At 40.4% G+C, this 19479-nt stretch overlaps 1 protein-coding gene across 7 annotated transcripts in view; it reads right to left on the reverse strand.

Moving 5' to 3' along the window:
* Positions 1–2661: 2661 nt before the first annotated feature.
* ralgapa2 (Ral GTPase activating protein catalytic subunit alpha 2) overlaps positions 2662–19479 on the reverse strand; it is an 855222-nt gene continuing 838404 nt past the window's right edge. For 6 of the 7 annotated variants that reach the window (XM_072505670.1, XM_072505634.1, XM_072505641.1 and 3 more), the window contains one exon: positions 11534–17880. The gene's annotated coding sequence lies outside the window, so the exon portion shown is untranslated. Of the gene's footprint in view, positions 3183–11533; positions 17881–19479 lie in introns of those variants that run through there. The other variant, XM_072505626.1, reaches the window with a different exon arrangement.

A 19479-nucleotide genomic window follows, 5' to 3' on the forward strand; every position in this document is an offset into this window, starting at 1 on the left:
GAACATTCATTTAGATTAGCCACAAATGCCTTGGATTACTGACCCGAATCTTTCAGTATGACCGTGTATAAAATGCCTTAATTTTTTCAAAGCTTTCCACATTTTTTCCCCCTGAAATGGGTTTGTTGCATATAATTTTACTGTCTGAATATATGTATTGATTGCTAAATGAATACATTTTATAATTTATTCGTTTTATTTATTAAAAAAAAGTTATCGTGATAATGTTGTCTTCTTTCGTTATCTAGTTCTGGCTGTTTGCGTCCGTTTGGTTCAGTAAGTTTAGATGTTGAGTTTTTGTATATTTCAAACCGATCTTCATTTTGCAAAAACATAGACATGGATTTTTGTTTATGTTCATTCCAACACAAACCTTGAGCGGAGATTTTAAGTTTATTTCCCTGTTTCTGCTCCTCCCCCCCCCCCCACCCACCCTTACACCCACCCGTGTGAAGCTGACGATTGGCTCTTAAATTAAATGCAATCTCTTTTTCTACACAACCTATTTTCTTAACTGTTAGCTTTTATATAGTGGTTCCAAATGTATGTCCCGACTGTGTTTGTTTACTGAATATTTAAATATATTAAAATACGTATAATTATCCGTGGCCTGATGTCCACCGTTGTTGTGATTTGTTTGTTTGTTGTTGTTCAAAACAGTTTCATTCCTCCAGGTGTTTTGCAGGCAGCTAGAATCTGCATCTCCCTCATCCACACTTTGAACTTGCTTCTCGTGAGGCTGTTGGATTGCTTACCCCGCCAAAAAAAAATGTGCATTTTGTTTTGAGATTGTGCACGTAGCGAGACACGTTCAAGTGAGTGTGAAAGGAGACGCACAATAAACAGTTCAGGAATCCATCCTACGCGTTCATCCTTAAGCAGGCACAGTGCAGAGGGCTTCCGCTAAGATATCCCACTGTCACGGTCAGATGCGCCAGGACAAGGTTAAGGTTCAAAATGGTCTGACAGCATATGTGGAGAGTGAAACCAGGCTGAGGTTCCGGGGTCGAATATGAGAGGGGGAGTCAGCTGGGGGGTTCTCTTGGCACCAATACCCAATTCACCCCCCACCCACCCCACAGCACTTTTTGATTTTAATTTCAGATTTTCTGCAATCGCAAGTTTCCAAAGTTCCGCCAGTATGAACGGAAACCAGCCTGCCAGGCAGAACATTATTTGCAATCATCCGGGGGTAGCCAATTGCTATCGCCCCTGGGCAGATCAACCCATATTAAGCCGCATTTACCTTCCTCCGATTATTTTCCCCTATGCAAACATAATTTTTCGATGGAACATTCGAGGGCACCAGGGATAAACATTATCTCCCACTGACCACAGAGAACAAGTTTGTTGTGCTAATATCACAGATGTGGAATTAAGACAATTGTGCACAGAGGGGCGACTTTACCAGAAATACTATCGGCTACCACAGTAAACTAAAAGAACAGGACGAGTGTGTCTTTAGAAATGGCCACCTCAGAGTCTAAACCAAGGGTTTGAGAGGCGTTGTGTTGGCAATGGGGGGGGGGGGGGGGGACAAACGGTTCGACAGCATCCCAGGGGACATTCAAAGATGCGGTGCTTTCATTAAAGAACGTCCCCTTTATAAAGTAGTAACATTACTTTGTAAGTTAGCGGTTCAAACCAAACAGAAATTTGCCCCCATGTCCATTCATTCTTCACACACCCCAGGACTCACTCTTGATAAATTGTGTCAGGTTCCTGAGGGGGGAGGCGGAAGTTTACAATGGGTGTCATCCTATTGAATGGCGGATCCGGAAGGGCCCGGGTGGATTCCTCCTGTTCCGAATGGGTTGTTTATAATCTGGTATTTATAAAACAGCAAACCCAGCAGCTTAATATCGCTGGCTTTAAAAAAAAAACAGCCCCAGACCCGAAGCAAATCATTCATCTATGAATAGTTATCCACCTGCAATTACAATTGTTACAGATTTCAGAGACGTGTTTAAAATGTGAAAAGAACGAGGCCGTGTTGAGTCTCCCCTCAGAGCCAGTGTTGGGAGTGACTAAACGCATTTTCTCTTTAGGCCCAGGGACTAGCAGAGTAGACAAGTTTCTGACACCTACCGCCAAACCCACCCCCTCTTCTCTCGGTGAACAGGTTAGGTAAAAACGCATGAATGGAATTTACCAACCTGTTAGTTTCCTTAAATCTGATGTCAACATTTCTAAGGAAAGCTTGGAAATGCCATCATCAGTGAGAGCCCAAAAGGTGACGAGGAATTTTAACATCTTTCGGAATGTTGTGTCAGCTGGCTGTGGATGTGCCGGGTTCGGGCCCTGGACTAATATCCCATGTTGGGATCTCCAGCCTCCCATGTACTGTCACTAAGGTTTACAGATCTGGTGGGTTGGCCTTGCACCGACATTTTGGGTTCACAATCCAGTTGTTTTGGTTGATGTCCCCTTAAAGGGTGATTTCCAAAAGCCCGGCTCCCTCTTCCTGCTGATGTACATCTCCACCGATTACTGATCGTGGACAGGGCACGAGATATTTGGGGTTTGGTGATCCCCGGAAGATTTCAGTAACCTGGATTGTGGAATATTGTGAAGACGTCGTGAGCCCCTTTCCGGGTCGCCATACATCTGCTGACGGGTTCGCGGTCCCAGGCTATGTTTGAATAGGACTTCACAGCAGAATTAAAGTGAAATTGGATTTTATTTACTTGAGTCAATAAGTTATTGGCGATTGGCATATAAACGATCAGCCCTAACCTGGAGTGTTCTTACAAGTTGAGAGAGAGTAACTTTACTCACAGCTAATGATCATAATTTGAGTCAATTCACTGGTAATTGAGGAATGTTGGAGGAAGATTGTAAGGAGAATCCTTTCCAAAAAAAAGTCCACCATTTCTACTTAAATCGAAAAGGATGGTATTTCAATCGGGTTGAAACAACAGCCCGAGGATGTCACCCCACCATGTTCATCAGGACCACAGTGACCCCGGAGGGGAAATCTCCTGTGTAAAGCGCAGAGAGCCGAACACTACTGACTGGGCAGTGCTGTGGGGTAACACTGCAGAGTAATGGGTAAACTGCAGCGCGCTGTAATGCAGCAAGGTTTGAAATGTCTTAACTCCACAGGTTCTGTTCCATGTTCAACAGGTGTACGCTGTCACCTTCCTACGTCTCGTGTGTAAATCTTGATCATCTGGCACTATCTGCATTCAAAGGGGGAGGAATTAGAAATTACGTCGCAAATCCAGGTGTAATCTGAGCATTTATAGATAATTTCGTGTCAGAAAACTACACAGAAGGGAAGATCCCCCTGCGTTCGGTGCAGCAGAAGCGGGGAACAAACTGGCAGCTTCAGCAACTGATGTGACTTTCAGCAAATAATATTGACACGGGGAAAGTCAGATGGAAATACTCATTCACACAGCCTCTCTCTCTCTCTCGTGTCTCCTGGTTCGTCTGGTCTATTGCTCCACATTTCAATATTTATTAGGCCAATTTCTTCGATTTAATAATCTCATTATTTTAAAGCTACAAAAACATTGATTTTAATACATTCGTGGTAACGAAGTCCACCATGTGACTGAACCCAGACCATCCTTTTTCCTGATACTTTATAACAGTAATCAAGTTAAAACTCAAACACGAGACTGAAATCACCAAGGATCTATTTCATATTTTTAACAAATCCACCAGTCGCTGGTTGGAAGGTTTAGCTCTTGGAAAAATATCTCTTTCCTGACGATCAATCAAATAAACTTTAAAAATAAACGGCAGTCGGAAAATAAAAGGTAGAAGCAGATATACTGTGGTAGTGTTGAATTATATCCACACCTGTTGCATCCATTTTTCTTCAGTCACCTATTTAACGACAGTCTTGGGATATTTTATTGCCATTTTTCCGAACAGTGTTCAACAGGTTGGTAAAAGCACTTGGACTCGATTCTGATATCAAATGTTGCATACGACTTTCACCCCACCTATAGATTTCCCATTCCCTGAGACGACTTCCGTGTTGATAATCTCCCTCCCTCTCTTTAGACCCAATATTTTGTTTTCGGTTAGCTCCACCGCATCCACGGTTATGATGTGGAGATGCTGGCGTTGGACTGGGGTAGCCACAGTCAGAAGTCTTACAACACCAGGTTAAAGTCCAACAGGGTTGTTTCAAATCACTAGCTTTCGGAGCACTGCTCCTTCCTCAGGTGAATGAAGAGGTATGAAGAGGTACCTCTTCATTCACCTGAGGAAGGAGCAGTGCTCCGAAAGCTAGTGATTTGAAACAAACCTGTTGGACTTTAACCTGATGTTGTAAGACTTCTTACTGTCCACGGTTATGAGCCAGGGTCACAGAATTTGGATGTCTCCAGCCAAGGCGGGATTGCAAATATTGCGCAATGTTATTTACTAATAAGCTCGGTAAATATTATCCAACAGATAATATTTCTAAATACTTTTTTTTAAAGGGGGTTGGGGGGAGGGGAGAGGGGGAAACGTAATGCACTAAACTGGTTTCCCCATTTTTTTATCCTTCCAGTTGAAATAGCAGATTGGTGTCAATTTGAAGCTGGGGGAAGTGGTGCTGATTTACTAAAACGATTTCCAACCTGCTTCACAAAATGAGGACCATTTTTGCATAGGTCCAGCGGATGACCAAGATCGATTTCCGCGGGGAGGGACATTAGATTACAGGCCGGTTAATACTGGTGGTCTAACGTGCCCTCTGTTCAGTTTTGACAAGCTAGACAATAAAGGGATACATTGGGGATAGGAACAGGGGAAAGGTACGTCAAAGGATGGCGTTATAAAGATAGAAACATAGACATCGATATCAAGTGTCATAGATATAAACTAAATTCCATTTTTCATGAAAACTGTCCTGGGTTATGAGCAGAATTTAAAGAATTACTGCTCTTCATGCTGAAAATGAGGCAACTGGGGGACCGACCAAATAGTGAATTGCAAGATATCAAAAGGTATCGCAAAAGTAAATATGGAGCAGTCTTTCAAGGTAGGTCAAGAAAAAAAAACGGGGAATAGGTTAAAGCCAGCGAATCAAAAGTGTCAAAACCTTTTCATTCACAAATTAACCAACAGTTAGAACAGTCTCGGGTAGTGGAAAACTGAGGGTGCATTTTGCAAGTTTAGTATCAGTACAAATCGATTTCAGCTTCAAACCAAAAGTAAAATCGCAGTGTCGACCTGGACTCGGGGCTCAATGTGACACCATGAGAAGCAGTGAGACTCCCTGGTGGGGTTAGTCTCACATTGGATTTTACACGTTATGCTTTGTCAAATTGAAGCAATGTGCTGTCAAAATGGGTTTACACCGTACTGGATTTACACTCCTTTGGACTCTAAGCGCTTTGTAAACCTACCTTGCCTTAATGTAAATGCAGAGAGAGCAGATATTTTCCAGTTCCCACATTATCTTATATTTTCCAAATCTTGGTAGCCCATGCATGGTTAAAATGCAACGAGGAACCAGGCAATGTAAACAGAACTGTCTGGAACTGTAGATACCTATTTCAAACCAGGAGTGACAGTACAAATATTCTTAGATTCAATCAAGACCTAGTGAGATGATGGATGTGCGAGAAAATGTTGGCCAAAAGCCCTCTCTCATCTATGTTTATCTCGTGTTGTTTTGCCAGAAACACTGGTGCGTTATTTTACAACATTCTCAATTTAACATTCATTTCTGTATACATAGAAGGAAGACTGTTGCTAAGCTTCTCTGAGGGCCTTTACAAGGTTAGTTTAAATTGCAACTTCCAGAATACCTGACCAGACGATCAACGAATTTCAGTGGCCAAATCTATTTTTATCCACATGATACTACAATGTGTCTTGACGTAGCAATCAGTCGTAAAATGTCAATATTTGTAAGTGGACCGAAAAATGAATAAGACAGAGTTTTAGGAACATGGGTTCATGGCATCTAGTGGAATTTTAATTCAATTAATTAGAACTATCTGGAACTGAAAGCTAGCGATAGTAACCATGAAATTATCATCGGTTGTCATCCCCCCCCCCCACCTGATTCACTATAATGAAGGAAATCTGCCATCCTTACCTGGTCTGACTCCAGACTGTGGGTGGGTGTGCAATAAATGTTGTCCTTACTAGCATGAACAAATAAGACAAAGTATAAAACAAGAGAAAAGAGCTAAATTATTCTTTATAACCAACCTGTTCCTTTGAGAGTTTTTAAAGTATGTCTAGTGTTTTTCCTTTTTGTGAAGTTCTCGTATGCATTTTCCAGTACAAACACAGAAGAAAAGCACTAAAACAGAAAATACTATGATGCCCAGAGGAAAAATCTGATTGAGATCTGGAAACACTTATTAAAATCCTTGGTGTGTAATAGATATTCCTGTAGCATTACTTATACGTACCCTGGGGCTGGATTGAGAATACTGACCAGTTCCTTGTCAGCTCAAGCACAGCAGCACTAAAAATGAAAATAACTGTTTCACATGTTTTCACTATTTTGACGGAAGTTGGTAGGTTTGACACATTACCAGTGCCTACCTGGTCCGGGATCTGGTTCGGATATACATTATTTTTAAAAAAAAATTCTCCTTTTTCACATTTTCATCCAAATTTACATCCACCAACAATCAACAATAACAAATACAATGTCAAACCCCTGGTCAACAATCCCCTCCTCCCACCAACCCCCAAACAACCCCTCAACATTTTAAATACAAACATCAGAGAGAAGGAATCAGGAATTCACCATCCACCCATACACAGTCACCAAAAACATACACACTCCAACGCACCCACCCCAATTTTCAATGTTACCCAATTCTTGAAAGTGCATAATGAACAAGCCCATGAATTGTAGAACCCTTCCATCATTCCCCTCAACTCAAACTTCACCTTGTCGTGTATTAATAATTCCAACAGATCCCCACTCTATGGCAGGGCACAGGGTGGAGTAACTGACCTCCACCCCAAAAGGATCCGCCTTCGGGCGATCAGCGAGGCAAAGGCTAAAACATCTGCCTCCACACCTGCTTCCAAACCCGGCTGATCACATACCCCGAATATGGCCTCCAGGGGACCCGGCTCAAGCCTCACATATACCACCATTGAAATTATCCTGAAAACCTCCCTCCAATACCCCTCTCCAGCTTTGGACAGGACCAAAACATATGAAAGTGGTTTGCGGGGGACTCCCACTCAATGCTCACAAACATCCTCTCCCCCCTCAAAGAGTCGGCTCATCCTCACCTTTGTGAGGTGTGCCCTACATACCACCTTCAGCTGTATCAGCCCCAACCTTGCGCACAAAGTTGAGGCATTCATCCTCCGGAGCACCTCACACCACAATCACTCCTCCATGCCCTTTCCCAACTCTTCCTCCCACTTCATCTTAATCCCCTCCAGCGGTGTCTTCCCTTCTCCCAGAATCGGCCCATATATCGCCGACACCACCCCGTTCTCCATTCCCCCTGTCGTCAGCACCTCCTGCAACAGTGCGGAAAGCTCTGTATCTCCTTCTTAGCGAAATCTAGGACCTGTATATACCTAAACATTTCCCCCTGCCCCAGCCCACATTTCGCCTCCAGCTCTTTCAATCCCGCAAAGCGGCCCCCCAGAAATAAATCCTTTAGTGCCCGGACTCCCTTCTCCTCCTATCTCCAAAAATTCCCATCCCACTTCCCTGGCTCAAATCTGTGATTCCCCCGAATCGGCATTTCCCTTGACCCCGCCCCCAGCCTAAAATGCTGGCGCAACAGCTTCCAGATTTTCCATGTCGCTACTACTACCGGACACCCTTAGTATTTCCCCCGGGCCATCAGGAGCAGCGCTGTTGCCAACGCCTTCAGCCCCAACCCCCTGCACAGACTCTCCTCCATTTTCATCCACTGGGAATCCCCCCTCTAACCCAGCTCCGCACCTTCTCCGCATTCGTCACCCAGTAATAATATAGTAAATTCGGAAGACCCAACCCCCCTGACTGCAGTCCTCTGCAACAGCACCTTCCTAATCCTGGCCACCCCCCCCCCCCCCCCGCCCCATATAAACAAGGTAATCACCTTTTCGAAAAATGCCTTTGGCAGGAAGATCGGCAGGCACGGAAAAATAAACAAGAATAGCGGCAACACGTTCATTTTAATTGCCTGTACCCAACCTGCCAGCGACAGAGGGAGACCATCCCATCTTGTCAGATCCGCTTTCACCCTCCCCACCAAACGACGGAGCCCCCCCAATACCATGCCACCTGCACCCCCAGATATCTAAAGTGAGTCCCCACTCTACGGAATGGTAGCCCCCACCCCCACCCCTGGCCGAGACACCACAATATATTCACTTTTCTCTAAATTTAATTTATATCCCGAAAAAGACCCAAATACTTGAAGCAACTCCAATATGCCCCCCATTGACCTACTCGGTCAGAGATACACATTTGATATAGGGATGGAGTGGAGGTGTGGGCTGAAGTGAAGTGCTCTTTCCAAGGGCTGGTGCAGACTCGATGGGCCGAATGACTTCCTTCTGCACTGTAAATTCTATGATTCTATGACTGTTGGTCCACGTTTTGGAGACACTGCCTTAAAAGGAGTAACCGGCTGTTTCCTATTGTTGTGATATAATTGCTTTCTGGTTGCTCTAGAATTAACCAAATGACAGTATTTTTTTTGCAAGCTTCTTATTATATATGAGCCAGATTTTGATTTGCTTCAGAGAGCTCAATGATCACTGATTTATAGAAGTAAAAGTAAAGTCCCCATAGTCCCAGACTGCTTTCCCCTTTGTGGGGAATAGCTGACTGCTGGTGATTTAACCTGAGGATCACCACACCTCAGGTGAGGGGCAAGGTTGAGAAGGCTGGGCCTTCATGAATAACCTCAGCCAATATAGGAATTGAACCCTCACTGTTAGCTTTGCTCTGCTGTCCAGCCAACTGAGCTTAACCACCCACTGATTCTAGAACTGAACCTATCAATAAGAAGGAACCATTTGCCAGACCTTAAACTTCTTCATTATTTAAAAAAGACGCAAGCCTCTGATAACACCCCATACTGAAGGGCCACAGAATGGCTTGGTGCACAGAGTTCTCATACAGTCCCTCATTTTAGCTACACCATCAGAGAAAAGTCAGAGAGCAAGGACTGATAGCGCAAATTAAATACAAAAATAAAATACATATAGTGTAGTACTAAAGAAAGTAATGAAAATAGTATTCATGTTATCTATTCGCAAGCTGGTCATAGCTCAATTATAGAAAGCAAGCGTCATCAAATGATAATTGCTCCCTTCTCTCAGGGTTGCTAAAGTCCACTAATTTCCTGGCTATATTTGAACAAATCTCCAAATTTGGCTGGAAAGATAGCCTAGTTTACCACATCAGAATTTTCATTCTTCCAAACTCATCAACATGTTCTCTGGTCATTTGGCAGCCAATTCCACTCTTCTAAACACTTCTGATCAACCATTTCATTGGCCAAAAGGAACCTTGGATTTCTTCTAGTTCAAAGTATGAATAATTCAAGTGTGAAACAAGGAATGCAAGAGGAGGCCATTGGGTCTATCATGTCTGGACTGGATCTCCAAACAAGCGCATTCCCCTACCTTTTCTTAGTCCCCCAGCACACTGATTCTATTCAAATAATCATCTAATGCCCTCTTGAATGCCTCGTTTGAACCTGCCTCCATCACACTTCCAGGCAGAGCATTCCAGACCTGAATCACTTGCTGTGTGCAAGTTTTTCCTCACTTCACATTCCAAGTCACACAACATCCCAACTTGGAAATATACTACTGTTCCTTCATAGTTGCTGGGTCAAAATCCCAGAGTTCCCTATCTTTTTTAAAAACAAATTTCCAGTGCCCAATTATTTTTTCCAATTAAGGGACAATTTAGCGTGGCCAATCCATCTAACCTGCACATCTTTGGGTTGTGGGGATGAAACCCACGCAGATATGGGGAGAATGTGCAAACTCCACACGGACAGTGACCTGGGGCCGAGATCGAACCCGGGTCCTCAGCGCCGCGAGACAGCAGTGCTAACCACTGTGCTGCTCACGGAGTTCCCTACCTAACAGCAACTGTGGGTGTATCTGCATCACACGGAGATCTGTGGTTCAAGGAGCTCACCGCCAAAGTTCCCTCGAAGCTGTGCGACCACGTGGCAATTGAACATGCCTTGCATAAGCTGCAATTCCTTTAAGATGTCTGCAAATGTGGCAATCTTCAAGGGGTAAATAGACTTTGCATGGCAAAGGGGCTTGAGTAGGAACATTACTCACCATCACTTTTGCAGGAACAATTAGGGATGGACAATAAATGTTCTTCAATTCAGCAACATCCACATCCCACGAGCAAATAAAAATACAATTTCTACCAAGCAAAGAGCGAATTTAAGAAAGAGTTTTTTAAAAAAGAATTGGAATATTATTTTTCTTAATATTGTCAAGACAATTGTCCATTGTTCACTGGAATGGTAAATTACAAGTTACTTGTATGTTGACATGTCGGCAGACATTCGTAGTGGGGACCAAAGACGATGCCTTTTGGATATCCCAATATTTAATTGGAGGAAATTTCTGGATAATGGATAAGCAGTCTTATAATCCAAAGAAACAGCATGTAGGTGAGAAATAGGAGGGGGGGTCAAAGATACATCCTTGGGGAGGACAGGGGGAATATCAAAGAGCAATGTGCATTCAGGGCAGGGTGTAACTTTGGAGGAAGTTTGGCCAAGCGGGCTAGGAAAAGGGCAGCTGATCAGATGGTCTCAGTCTTAGGGACAAATAAAGTCCATGAGCTACTTTCACTTATTGCAGGTGATGGTGGCGGAGAAAGGGGCGGATGAGTTTAAGGAGATGGCTTGCATTAGAGAAAAGACAACAGGGGTTATCTTTGCATTCCACGATGTGCTGGATGAATGAGTAGGTGGGAGCAGGACCCAATAGTGCTTTAGTCGTCCTGTTAGTTCTAGCAGTGAATGGCCAAATCAATTTTTCTTTCAAGCTTGTGCCTCTTGGACCTGTGGGACTTAAATTTCGAGAGAAGATATAGACGTGCTACCAACATAAAAGGTATAATACATTTTGCAGCATGATGCGGAAAGAAGATAGCAGTGATATGAAGGCAGGGTAACTTCATCTAAACACATAAAATATTAAATGGCATTGAAAAAAATAAGCCCAGAATATAATTTCAAGTAAAGCAAACAAGTAGCACAACAGACAGGCATAAATGCACCTTTAATCTTCCTTGACCTGGCTCATGTGTATTTTTAATATCAATTAAAATCATCATGTGTTAAAATATTTGTGATACAAAGAACCTGAAAAAGTTTCATGAATTTAAACTGTTTCACTGTTTAAGAACTCAAGTTACTCAATAATATCTTGAAAACAGTCATTAAATGATAAAATGCACCACACTAGCTTGCCTACTGCAGCTCATCATTTTCACTAAACTGATTTTAATAATTAATTTAATATTTTGGATTTCGGGTGACGCTTTTCTTCTTTAAATTTAGTGGAACTTTAGTGTCAATGAAAATAAAAATAATACTCAAACAAAAAGCAATTAGTTTGAAATCATAATTTTAATGAAATCTTTCTTCATAACAGTTCACATAACACAGGCATCCTGAACTTCCCTCTTATATATTAATACAGATAAGCATCCTCAAGCTGCCTCCTTTTATAAATCATATTTTACAGACTGAGCAACAGGGAAAGAGCCTCTAAAATAAATTATTCATGTCACATCAAAGACCAACACTAGCTGCTTATATTCATAGTTGATGACAAAGACTTTGTAAACGTTTCAAGATACTCTGAACAAACACCTAATTGTTTGAGTGCAGTGCCCAAATCATTTTTCCTTCCAGTTATTCGGCTGCTTCTCTCAATTCACTTGGTGCTGATTTAGTAGGACAGAACAAAACAAGAGGTGCTACTGCAGAATGCAACACAGACTGTAATGCTGGCCTCGGTTGCCATTCTCACTTTCCAATTATTCCACCGAGGCAGCATTGAGGAAAGCCTCCCGCAGCAGGCAACAGTGGCTGGGTTTCAATTAATATTTTCTACACCAGCTTTTGCAGACACAATTTAGATTTTGAATATCAAGAGGCACAAACCTCGACTACTCCCCATGGGTTTCAATTCAAAAGGAACTTCCTCGAGTTCTAAAAATGTGACCATTAAGCCTCAATGCTGCACTAGCTTCCTTCAAGAGGTCAATTCAGCAGGATAACTTCATGAGACACTCAAATGAAATTTGCGTATTGTTTGGATGTACAACAGTATTTCCACACCTTGAACCGAGAATGGTCATATGATACTTTGAATATATTTACAATTAACTGGTGATCTTTACACAGGATATGTTTAGATAAAGAAAAAAGCATGTGCACCTCTAAATTTCAGACAAAAATAGGGTTCATGTCTTTAATGAATTTAACAATAGCATTTAAGGTACTGTATATTATATACACAAGTTGAGTGGAGGGAGAACAAATGTAGTATTGTTTTCTCTTTCCAACATGCCAGTTAATAATGGCACAATGTTCAATCTGCAAACACACAGTGTAAAAATGTGACAATCATGTGAAATGAGTGAAAGGAACAATGTGTGTGTTAAAAGGAGCTTTCTGTTCAGAGGTAGCTGGTAGCACAAGATGCTGATGGATTAACAGCTGCACCGGAATGATAATGGGTCAGTGCAGGAGGAGGCCAGTTGACCCATCGAGCCTGTAGCGATCCTCTGAAAGAGCACTCCACACCCAGGTCCACTCACCCGCCATAGTCCTGTAACCCTGCAATTCCATCTAACCTGCACATCTCTGGACATTAAGGGGTAATTTATCATGGCCAATCCACCTAACCTGTACATATCCAGGAAGCTTCTGACAAAAGCATTAAGGTAGACTGCCTACCCACCATCTTGAGGAAGATGCCTCAATGCTGCACTAGATGCTCTAATGCTTCTGCACTATGCTAATGCTAGATGCGCAGTGCACCATTTCTGATGGTGTTTGATATTTAGGAACAAGATCACCGGAAAGAGATGGTGCATGCTGTTGGTAATGCATTTCTTTCTTCTTTGAGAAATCACAGAATCACATGAACAACAAATAAATTAGTATGACCTGTTCGAAGAACAGTACAACAATGAGGATGGAATTGCAGCAAAATGATGCTTCAAAAATAACTTCTTTAGAGGCTGGCCAAATAATATATGGTAAGGGGGTGTCTGAAGGAGCAAAAGTGATTACAGTACTAGAGTTGGGCTTATCTTAAGCCTTTGCCAAGGTGTTCGAGACATATGATTAATAACTGATTGAAGGCCCAATTACAGGAGCCAGAATTGTAAACTGAATTTTACAACCAGTTCTTTATCCCTTTTAGAAATTTCACTGGTGGTTGAAGGCTGGGAACCAGGATTTTGCAAGAGCATTACTTTCTCCAAATTCAGTAGCATGAGCAGCAGTGAGATTGAATTAGGGACGGAGGCAGGGCAGGGAGCAATGAAAAAACAATCAAGTGGGAATACAAGACGAATAAACAACATTTTGCTCTCAAATAGTTTAGATTTGTGCCAGGAATGTGTTGACACCAAGAGAAAGCTTTGCAAGTGCACTCTTTCTACAAACCACAATGTGTGATATCTACAGCTATTGAGTTAACCTGGAGAATCTAAATACATAGATATTTAAATACAAACTGTATGTCGAATATTAAACCTCTTCGACATAATATTTAGAAGCCAGAAAAAGCCTGAATTATGAGATGCAGCACTACTTATCTTTAGCCAACAAGTCATGAAAAAAATGAAAACCAATCATTGTTTTTCAATTTGAACAGAAACATTTGATAATGTTCAGGGACATTTGAAGATTGAACCTACAGTTTTAGCGTTGTTTTAATTTTACTTGGAACATATTTTAAATTACACACTAAAATGGCATTACTTTGCAATCTTTCCTGGGGTATGTTTCTCTGGTATAAAGCTGTTGCCCTGACTATAGCTTATGAGATAGAACCATGCAAGCCAACATCCACTTCCATTGCTGTAGGTATTGCTATAGAGGTAGACCAGCATTGGCTGTTTGCAATTAATTATTTTTGCTTCAGTTGCAATACATCCTTCCTATGCCCAAAAAAGAAAACTGAAAGCTTACTTGGTAGAAGCTCAAAAATAAAATGCCACAAAACCAATGTCTCTCCAAACCCAGTGCCACTTTTGCTTGACAAGACTTAATCTAATTCTACAAATTAATTATTTTGAATGTATTCGTAAAGTATTTCAAATTAAATATTAAAATGGCATTACTTTACAACCATTCTTAGGACATGTTTTTTCTGGTATAACGTAACACATGTAAAATGGGTATAGAGTTGGTTACCAGTATCACACATCATTGTAAAATTGCTATGTTGGGGGTTTATAAGAGTGACAAAGTGCATTTTTCAGAAATTTAAGAGTTCTTTGGCAACTGACTTATTTAAAAAATAAATGCCCAGTGTGGTTAGAAAACGTCAGGCAATATTAGAGCTAGAAAGTTAAGTACTTTGGAGTTATATAACCATAACAACAAAAACACAACAGTCGTCTGCTTTTGTATGTCACCACATTAATTAAATTAGTTAGAATTCGTATAACGCTGTATCATATTGCACTCAGTTAAAACCGTAATTTTAACCAAAAGGTTTAATGTTAATAATGATCGACACATACAAGAAAATGAAGAGGGCAAGGTTTGCTCACTGACTGGAAAACATAATCAGCAGTGGAATCAATTCTTTCAGAACTCTTGATCCAAGGTGAAGTAAAAAGTAGAAAGTCAGAATATTTGTGAAATCTAATTCTCCCTAATGAATTGTTAACATATCTAGTCTAGAATTTCCATAATTCCATTAATTCTGAGCCACTAGTGGGACTGACAGTACGTTGACACAAACAGGTCAACACATTTGGGCAGAAATTAAGTAGCTGAGGAATAACTCATATCAGAACATACACATTCAAATATAGTTGGTCTTTAACTAGACACTTCTAAACTCTTTAGTTACTGAGGATTACGATCATCAAAATAAGCAAGAAGAACATGGCATTTTTCAAGTTCAGGCCAAACACTGTGAATTAGGAAATGTCTAAAGGCTGTGAGTGCACTTCTTTAATTCTGTTTTACAATATTCATTATTAGGAAGTTACACATGTCTTAGAAAAATTCTTAAAGAGCTGTGAAGAATGCTCTTATTGAGAAAGATTTTTTAAAACAGATAAAACAAAAGTTAAGCTGACAACTAATTATTTAGAAATTACACTTTATAGAAAAGGTACAATTTTTAGCTGGAACATGGTAAGCAAGGATGCCACGTCAGAAAAAAAATTACTGTATCACTACACAACTGCATCTCAAATTTTATACTCCATATGCTCAGTGCAGATCACCCAAGGCTCTGGCTGTATTTTTAGACAAGCACAATAATTGACGAAAGCCAACAGCAAAATGGAAGAATTAAATCATAACTTACAAAGGCTGCTTTTTTTATATTTTGCTTATCAAATATTACTCCATATTTACATATATAATAAAAATAAAGCATTGTACATCTGACAACCAAAGAGCACATTCACTTGACTGGTACATGAGTGCAACAGAAATAGTACTGTCAAATAATTCATAGATGAACACATAAGTAACATTACTTCAGAACATTAAAGTTCTCACTGTAAAAAAAAATCCCATTAGTAGGCATCAAATTGGAAGATCAAATTCTTACATTTCTTCTGTTAGAGTACTCAACAAGACATAATTTCAGCAATAAATAGTCCAGATAGCCCATATGTAATTTCTGATTGAAGCATACAGGAAGACAGAAAGGTTTTCAGGAGTATGATATAAAATGAAATGAGCTGAAAGAACACACATGTACAAAATGTTAATGTAGTTACTGTTCCATTTGTTACAATCTTCAAGTCACAATTAGTGACAAATATTCTTCAGTAGAAAAGGTCCAAATTAAATATCTACATGTGTGGTGGTTTTGCCTCTTAGGTTTCCTTGCGGTTTAATGCTTCGAAATGATGAAAATCAGTAGGAAATTGGTCCTATAATTCAGTGCTTTGGAGCTGTGATTAAAAAGTGCAGTTGGATGATGAAGGTACAAAACAACCTGATGGCTGTCAATTTAACATTGTCAGAACAGGCCATGACTGAATGATGGATTCCACAATGCAACACCTTTAGAAATATTGTATTGTCAGTGGCCATATTCCTTTCTGCAATGACAACTAAATATCCGGGGATGCTTACAATGCAAAAAGGCAAAAACACTATGGTGAAAGATTGGAACAGCTAGAATTTTAACTCTCATGTTTCACTGTTTAATAATGCACATGGTGTTTCATTAGATATGGTTTGTGCAGGGGCACCCAATTACAGTTCCAAGGTTGAAAACTTGTCAGAACTGCAGGTGAACCTTCTCAGTACAGTAATGCAGCATATAAAGTATATTAAATAAGTTTAGCATGATATGGTTTCATCTCCAAATTAGCTCAGATGCTTCTTTTGTATCATCCTCCTGTCTTATTTGTGCTTATGATTTGCAAGGGCAAAACAATTTAAGATCAACGTAAATATTAAAAGGGCAAAGCTTGCCTTGCGTGGAAATCTGAACGTTATTCTTTCTTTGATTTTACTCATTAGCTTGCCTTATAAGGAACAGGATAAAAAGATAATTTAAAAAGCTTTTTCTCTTTGCTTCCCCTGTACATCGTCACTCCAACATGATGCAAATAATCAAATGCAGAGAGACAATATGATGTGTGGGTGAATGGCTCAGTGGTTACTCCACTGGTTCTGGTGCTTTACTTAACCTCCAAGCTTGTAACAGCATCAGCGTTTTTACTAAATTCTATTCTAATTAACTTACTAAACTTTATCCATCCTACACTCGAGCACTACAAGAGTCACATTTTACTGAATTAAGAAGCAGGAGTATGTGAAAGGAGCCAGTTGGTGTGGTGGCTGGATAGTAGGGAAATTGGATCAGTCAATTTAGAGGTCACCCCAAACCCCCTTAAGTACAGACACACAATTTTCATAATAGGAATGACAGCTGAACATTTTATATAAATTTCACTTACGGTTTTAAAAATCCTCATAAGATTCCTGGATATATTTCAGCTGATAAAGAATGGGCCTCCCTTCCCCTTACTTGGCAAAATAGCAATTGAAAACATTGAAAGGCAGTAGTTTTAAACTGAAGGCTGTGTGTGCCTGGTATCATGATAACTCAATGCCACAATCACAGTTGAGTCCATTTTCAGTGTCTCTGAATTGCACAAAACCTAAGTGTGCAACAGTCTCTGAGTGCGGTAATCATTGTGTGGCCGCGCTACACAGCCAACAATGACTTCATACTGTTCGTTATATCACATGTCATAGTTACTCTTGTTATAGCATGAACATGACATCAAGCATCATCCCAAGATGGCTGCATGTATTGTTATGTTGCCCTTACACCATAACAACTTCTCCTATCTGCTCTGCTTTAACTGGATCACAGGATTGGGAACCTTCTAATTCCAATCACGTCAATGCCATTCCTTCTCTGTACCTTGCTTTTGAAATTTAACTTTATATCAAAGAAAGAAGGAGTGTTCAAATCCCAGCCACAGTGAATTTTAAGGACATAATATCAGTAGAAAAATGAAGAGGCTAAAAAGCAAGCCTCAGCTTACAACTTGTCTATGTAAGGTTTTTCAGTTTGAAGACTTGCTGAGTGAACTGGCAGAGTGGCGAAGTTTCCCAGAGACTTTGTTTTTTGTGGCATGTGGCAGTGGTGGGGAAGCCTGATCTGCAGAGTCAGCTCCCACAGCTATGGGCATTTCAGTGCTTAGACCTCCATTAAGAGAACCTGAAAAATGACACAAAATGGGTGAATTAATGCAGATTTGAAACAGAAAATTAATCTTAAAATAATATTGAGGGGGTAGAGTTTCCACTTTGGGCACAATAAAGCACCACCAAAATGCACCGGAAATAGTGTTGGTTAGGTTGGGCCTGGAGTTTCAGATGAAATTAAATTGCAAATGCAAAATCTTTCACAAGCCAGTGCAACTGGACGGTGTTAATAGAACATAATGTTTTTTTTCCATTATAAAGTACTCATTGATGTATTTAAGAGGAATAGCCTGGTGCAGTTTTATTAATACATCTGAAAATAGGCTTATGGCCGAATATGAGCATTTTTAATAATAGAGTCCTGTCCTCCACGTTAAGTAATCTCATTTAAAATCACTGAAAATGACTTTCAAAACCAATTAGTAGTTTCAATACGGTCTTGTAGTCAATTCTTAGTAAATTAAATATTCTTTGATATGAAACTTTAAAAACATGCCTACTAGTGTTTATGTGCCTTATGAAATGACCACAAAAATCTAAGAGCCTTCATGAGCCATTGCGATCAGTGCAATAGTGTAATTTGCACCTGGGAGTGAAGACAGTTTTGTGGCTGCACTTAATGTGGGTGAATTGAATCTTGACCAAGCAGAAAAGACAGTGGAAGACATGAAGATAAGCAGTTTTGAAAATAACCTATTTGTATGTTTAAAATTCCCAGACCTTTTGTACAGGTTAAGCTGATTCTGCCTGGTTCTATTGATAGTAACAGCAGAAACTTGACCCGGGGGTCTTGTAGAATAAGTACACGAGCAATATCATCAATAACAGGCATATTTATCATTAAGCCTATTAAGCACAGAAGAATCCATGAAAATATATTGTTTGCAACAAATGTAAGTTATACCTCAAGTTCTAACTTAATTGCATGAGTGGTTGAAATGATTTCCTCTGAAATAGCAAATGCTTAAAAAAAAAAACAAATTCCCCAGATCGTTTGTCTACTTTAAACATATTTTATGCTTTTTTGTGTTGGGGTAGTGTCATGAAGCATGTTGTTATATGCAAGGGTATCCCAGCTTGGAATACCAGTTTGTGGGGGTGTATAGTTGTGTTTTGTTTTGGTATGAGGAGGCAAGTGCAAACCCAGTGAGAATAACCAGGCCAGTCATTGTGTAACAATTGTTAAAGACTATTTATTAAAGTAAAGAAAAGACAAATACACATGAACAGGATTACTCTACTCTCATGGAATTAAGATGTATGAATTATTAATATATAGATCGTATTCCTTGTTACAAAACATATGTACAACACCTGAAATCTGGACGACTTCCCCTGTTCCCCTATCAACATCTAAACTGAATAACCAGCTATAATAACAACATAATGCAGAGATAATACTCAAATCTGGGAATCTGGTCCAACAAAGATACTTTAAAACTGCTGTTACAAAGGTTCTCTGCACGGTCTTGGCTTTAAGACTTAGAAGCTTGTATGCTCTAAACCTGGCCTTCAGGCTTGGTGGCTGGCCTGCCCGCTTTCTGAGACTGCTAAATGGCAACTGCCTCCCCATAGCTTTTCAGGGTCCGGGTGATTATACCTTTGTTGATTT

Source organism: Scyliorhinus torazame, chromosome 1 (genome assembly GCF_047496885.1).
Source record: "Scyliorhinus torazame isolate Kashiwa2021f chromosome 1, sScyTor2.1, whole genome shotgun sequence".
In the NCBI taxonomy this organism is placed as follows: Eukaryota; Metazoa; Chordata; class Chondrichthyes; order Carcharhiniformes; family Scyliorhinidae; genus Scyliorhinus; species Scyliorhinus torazame.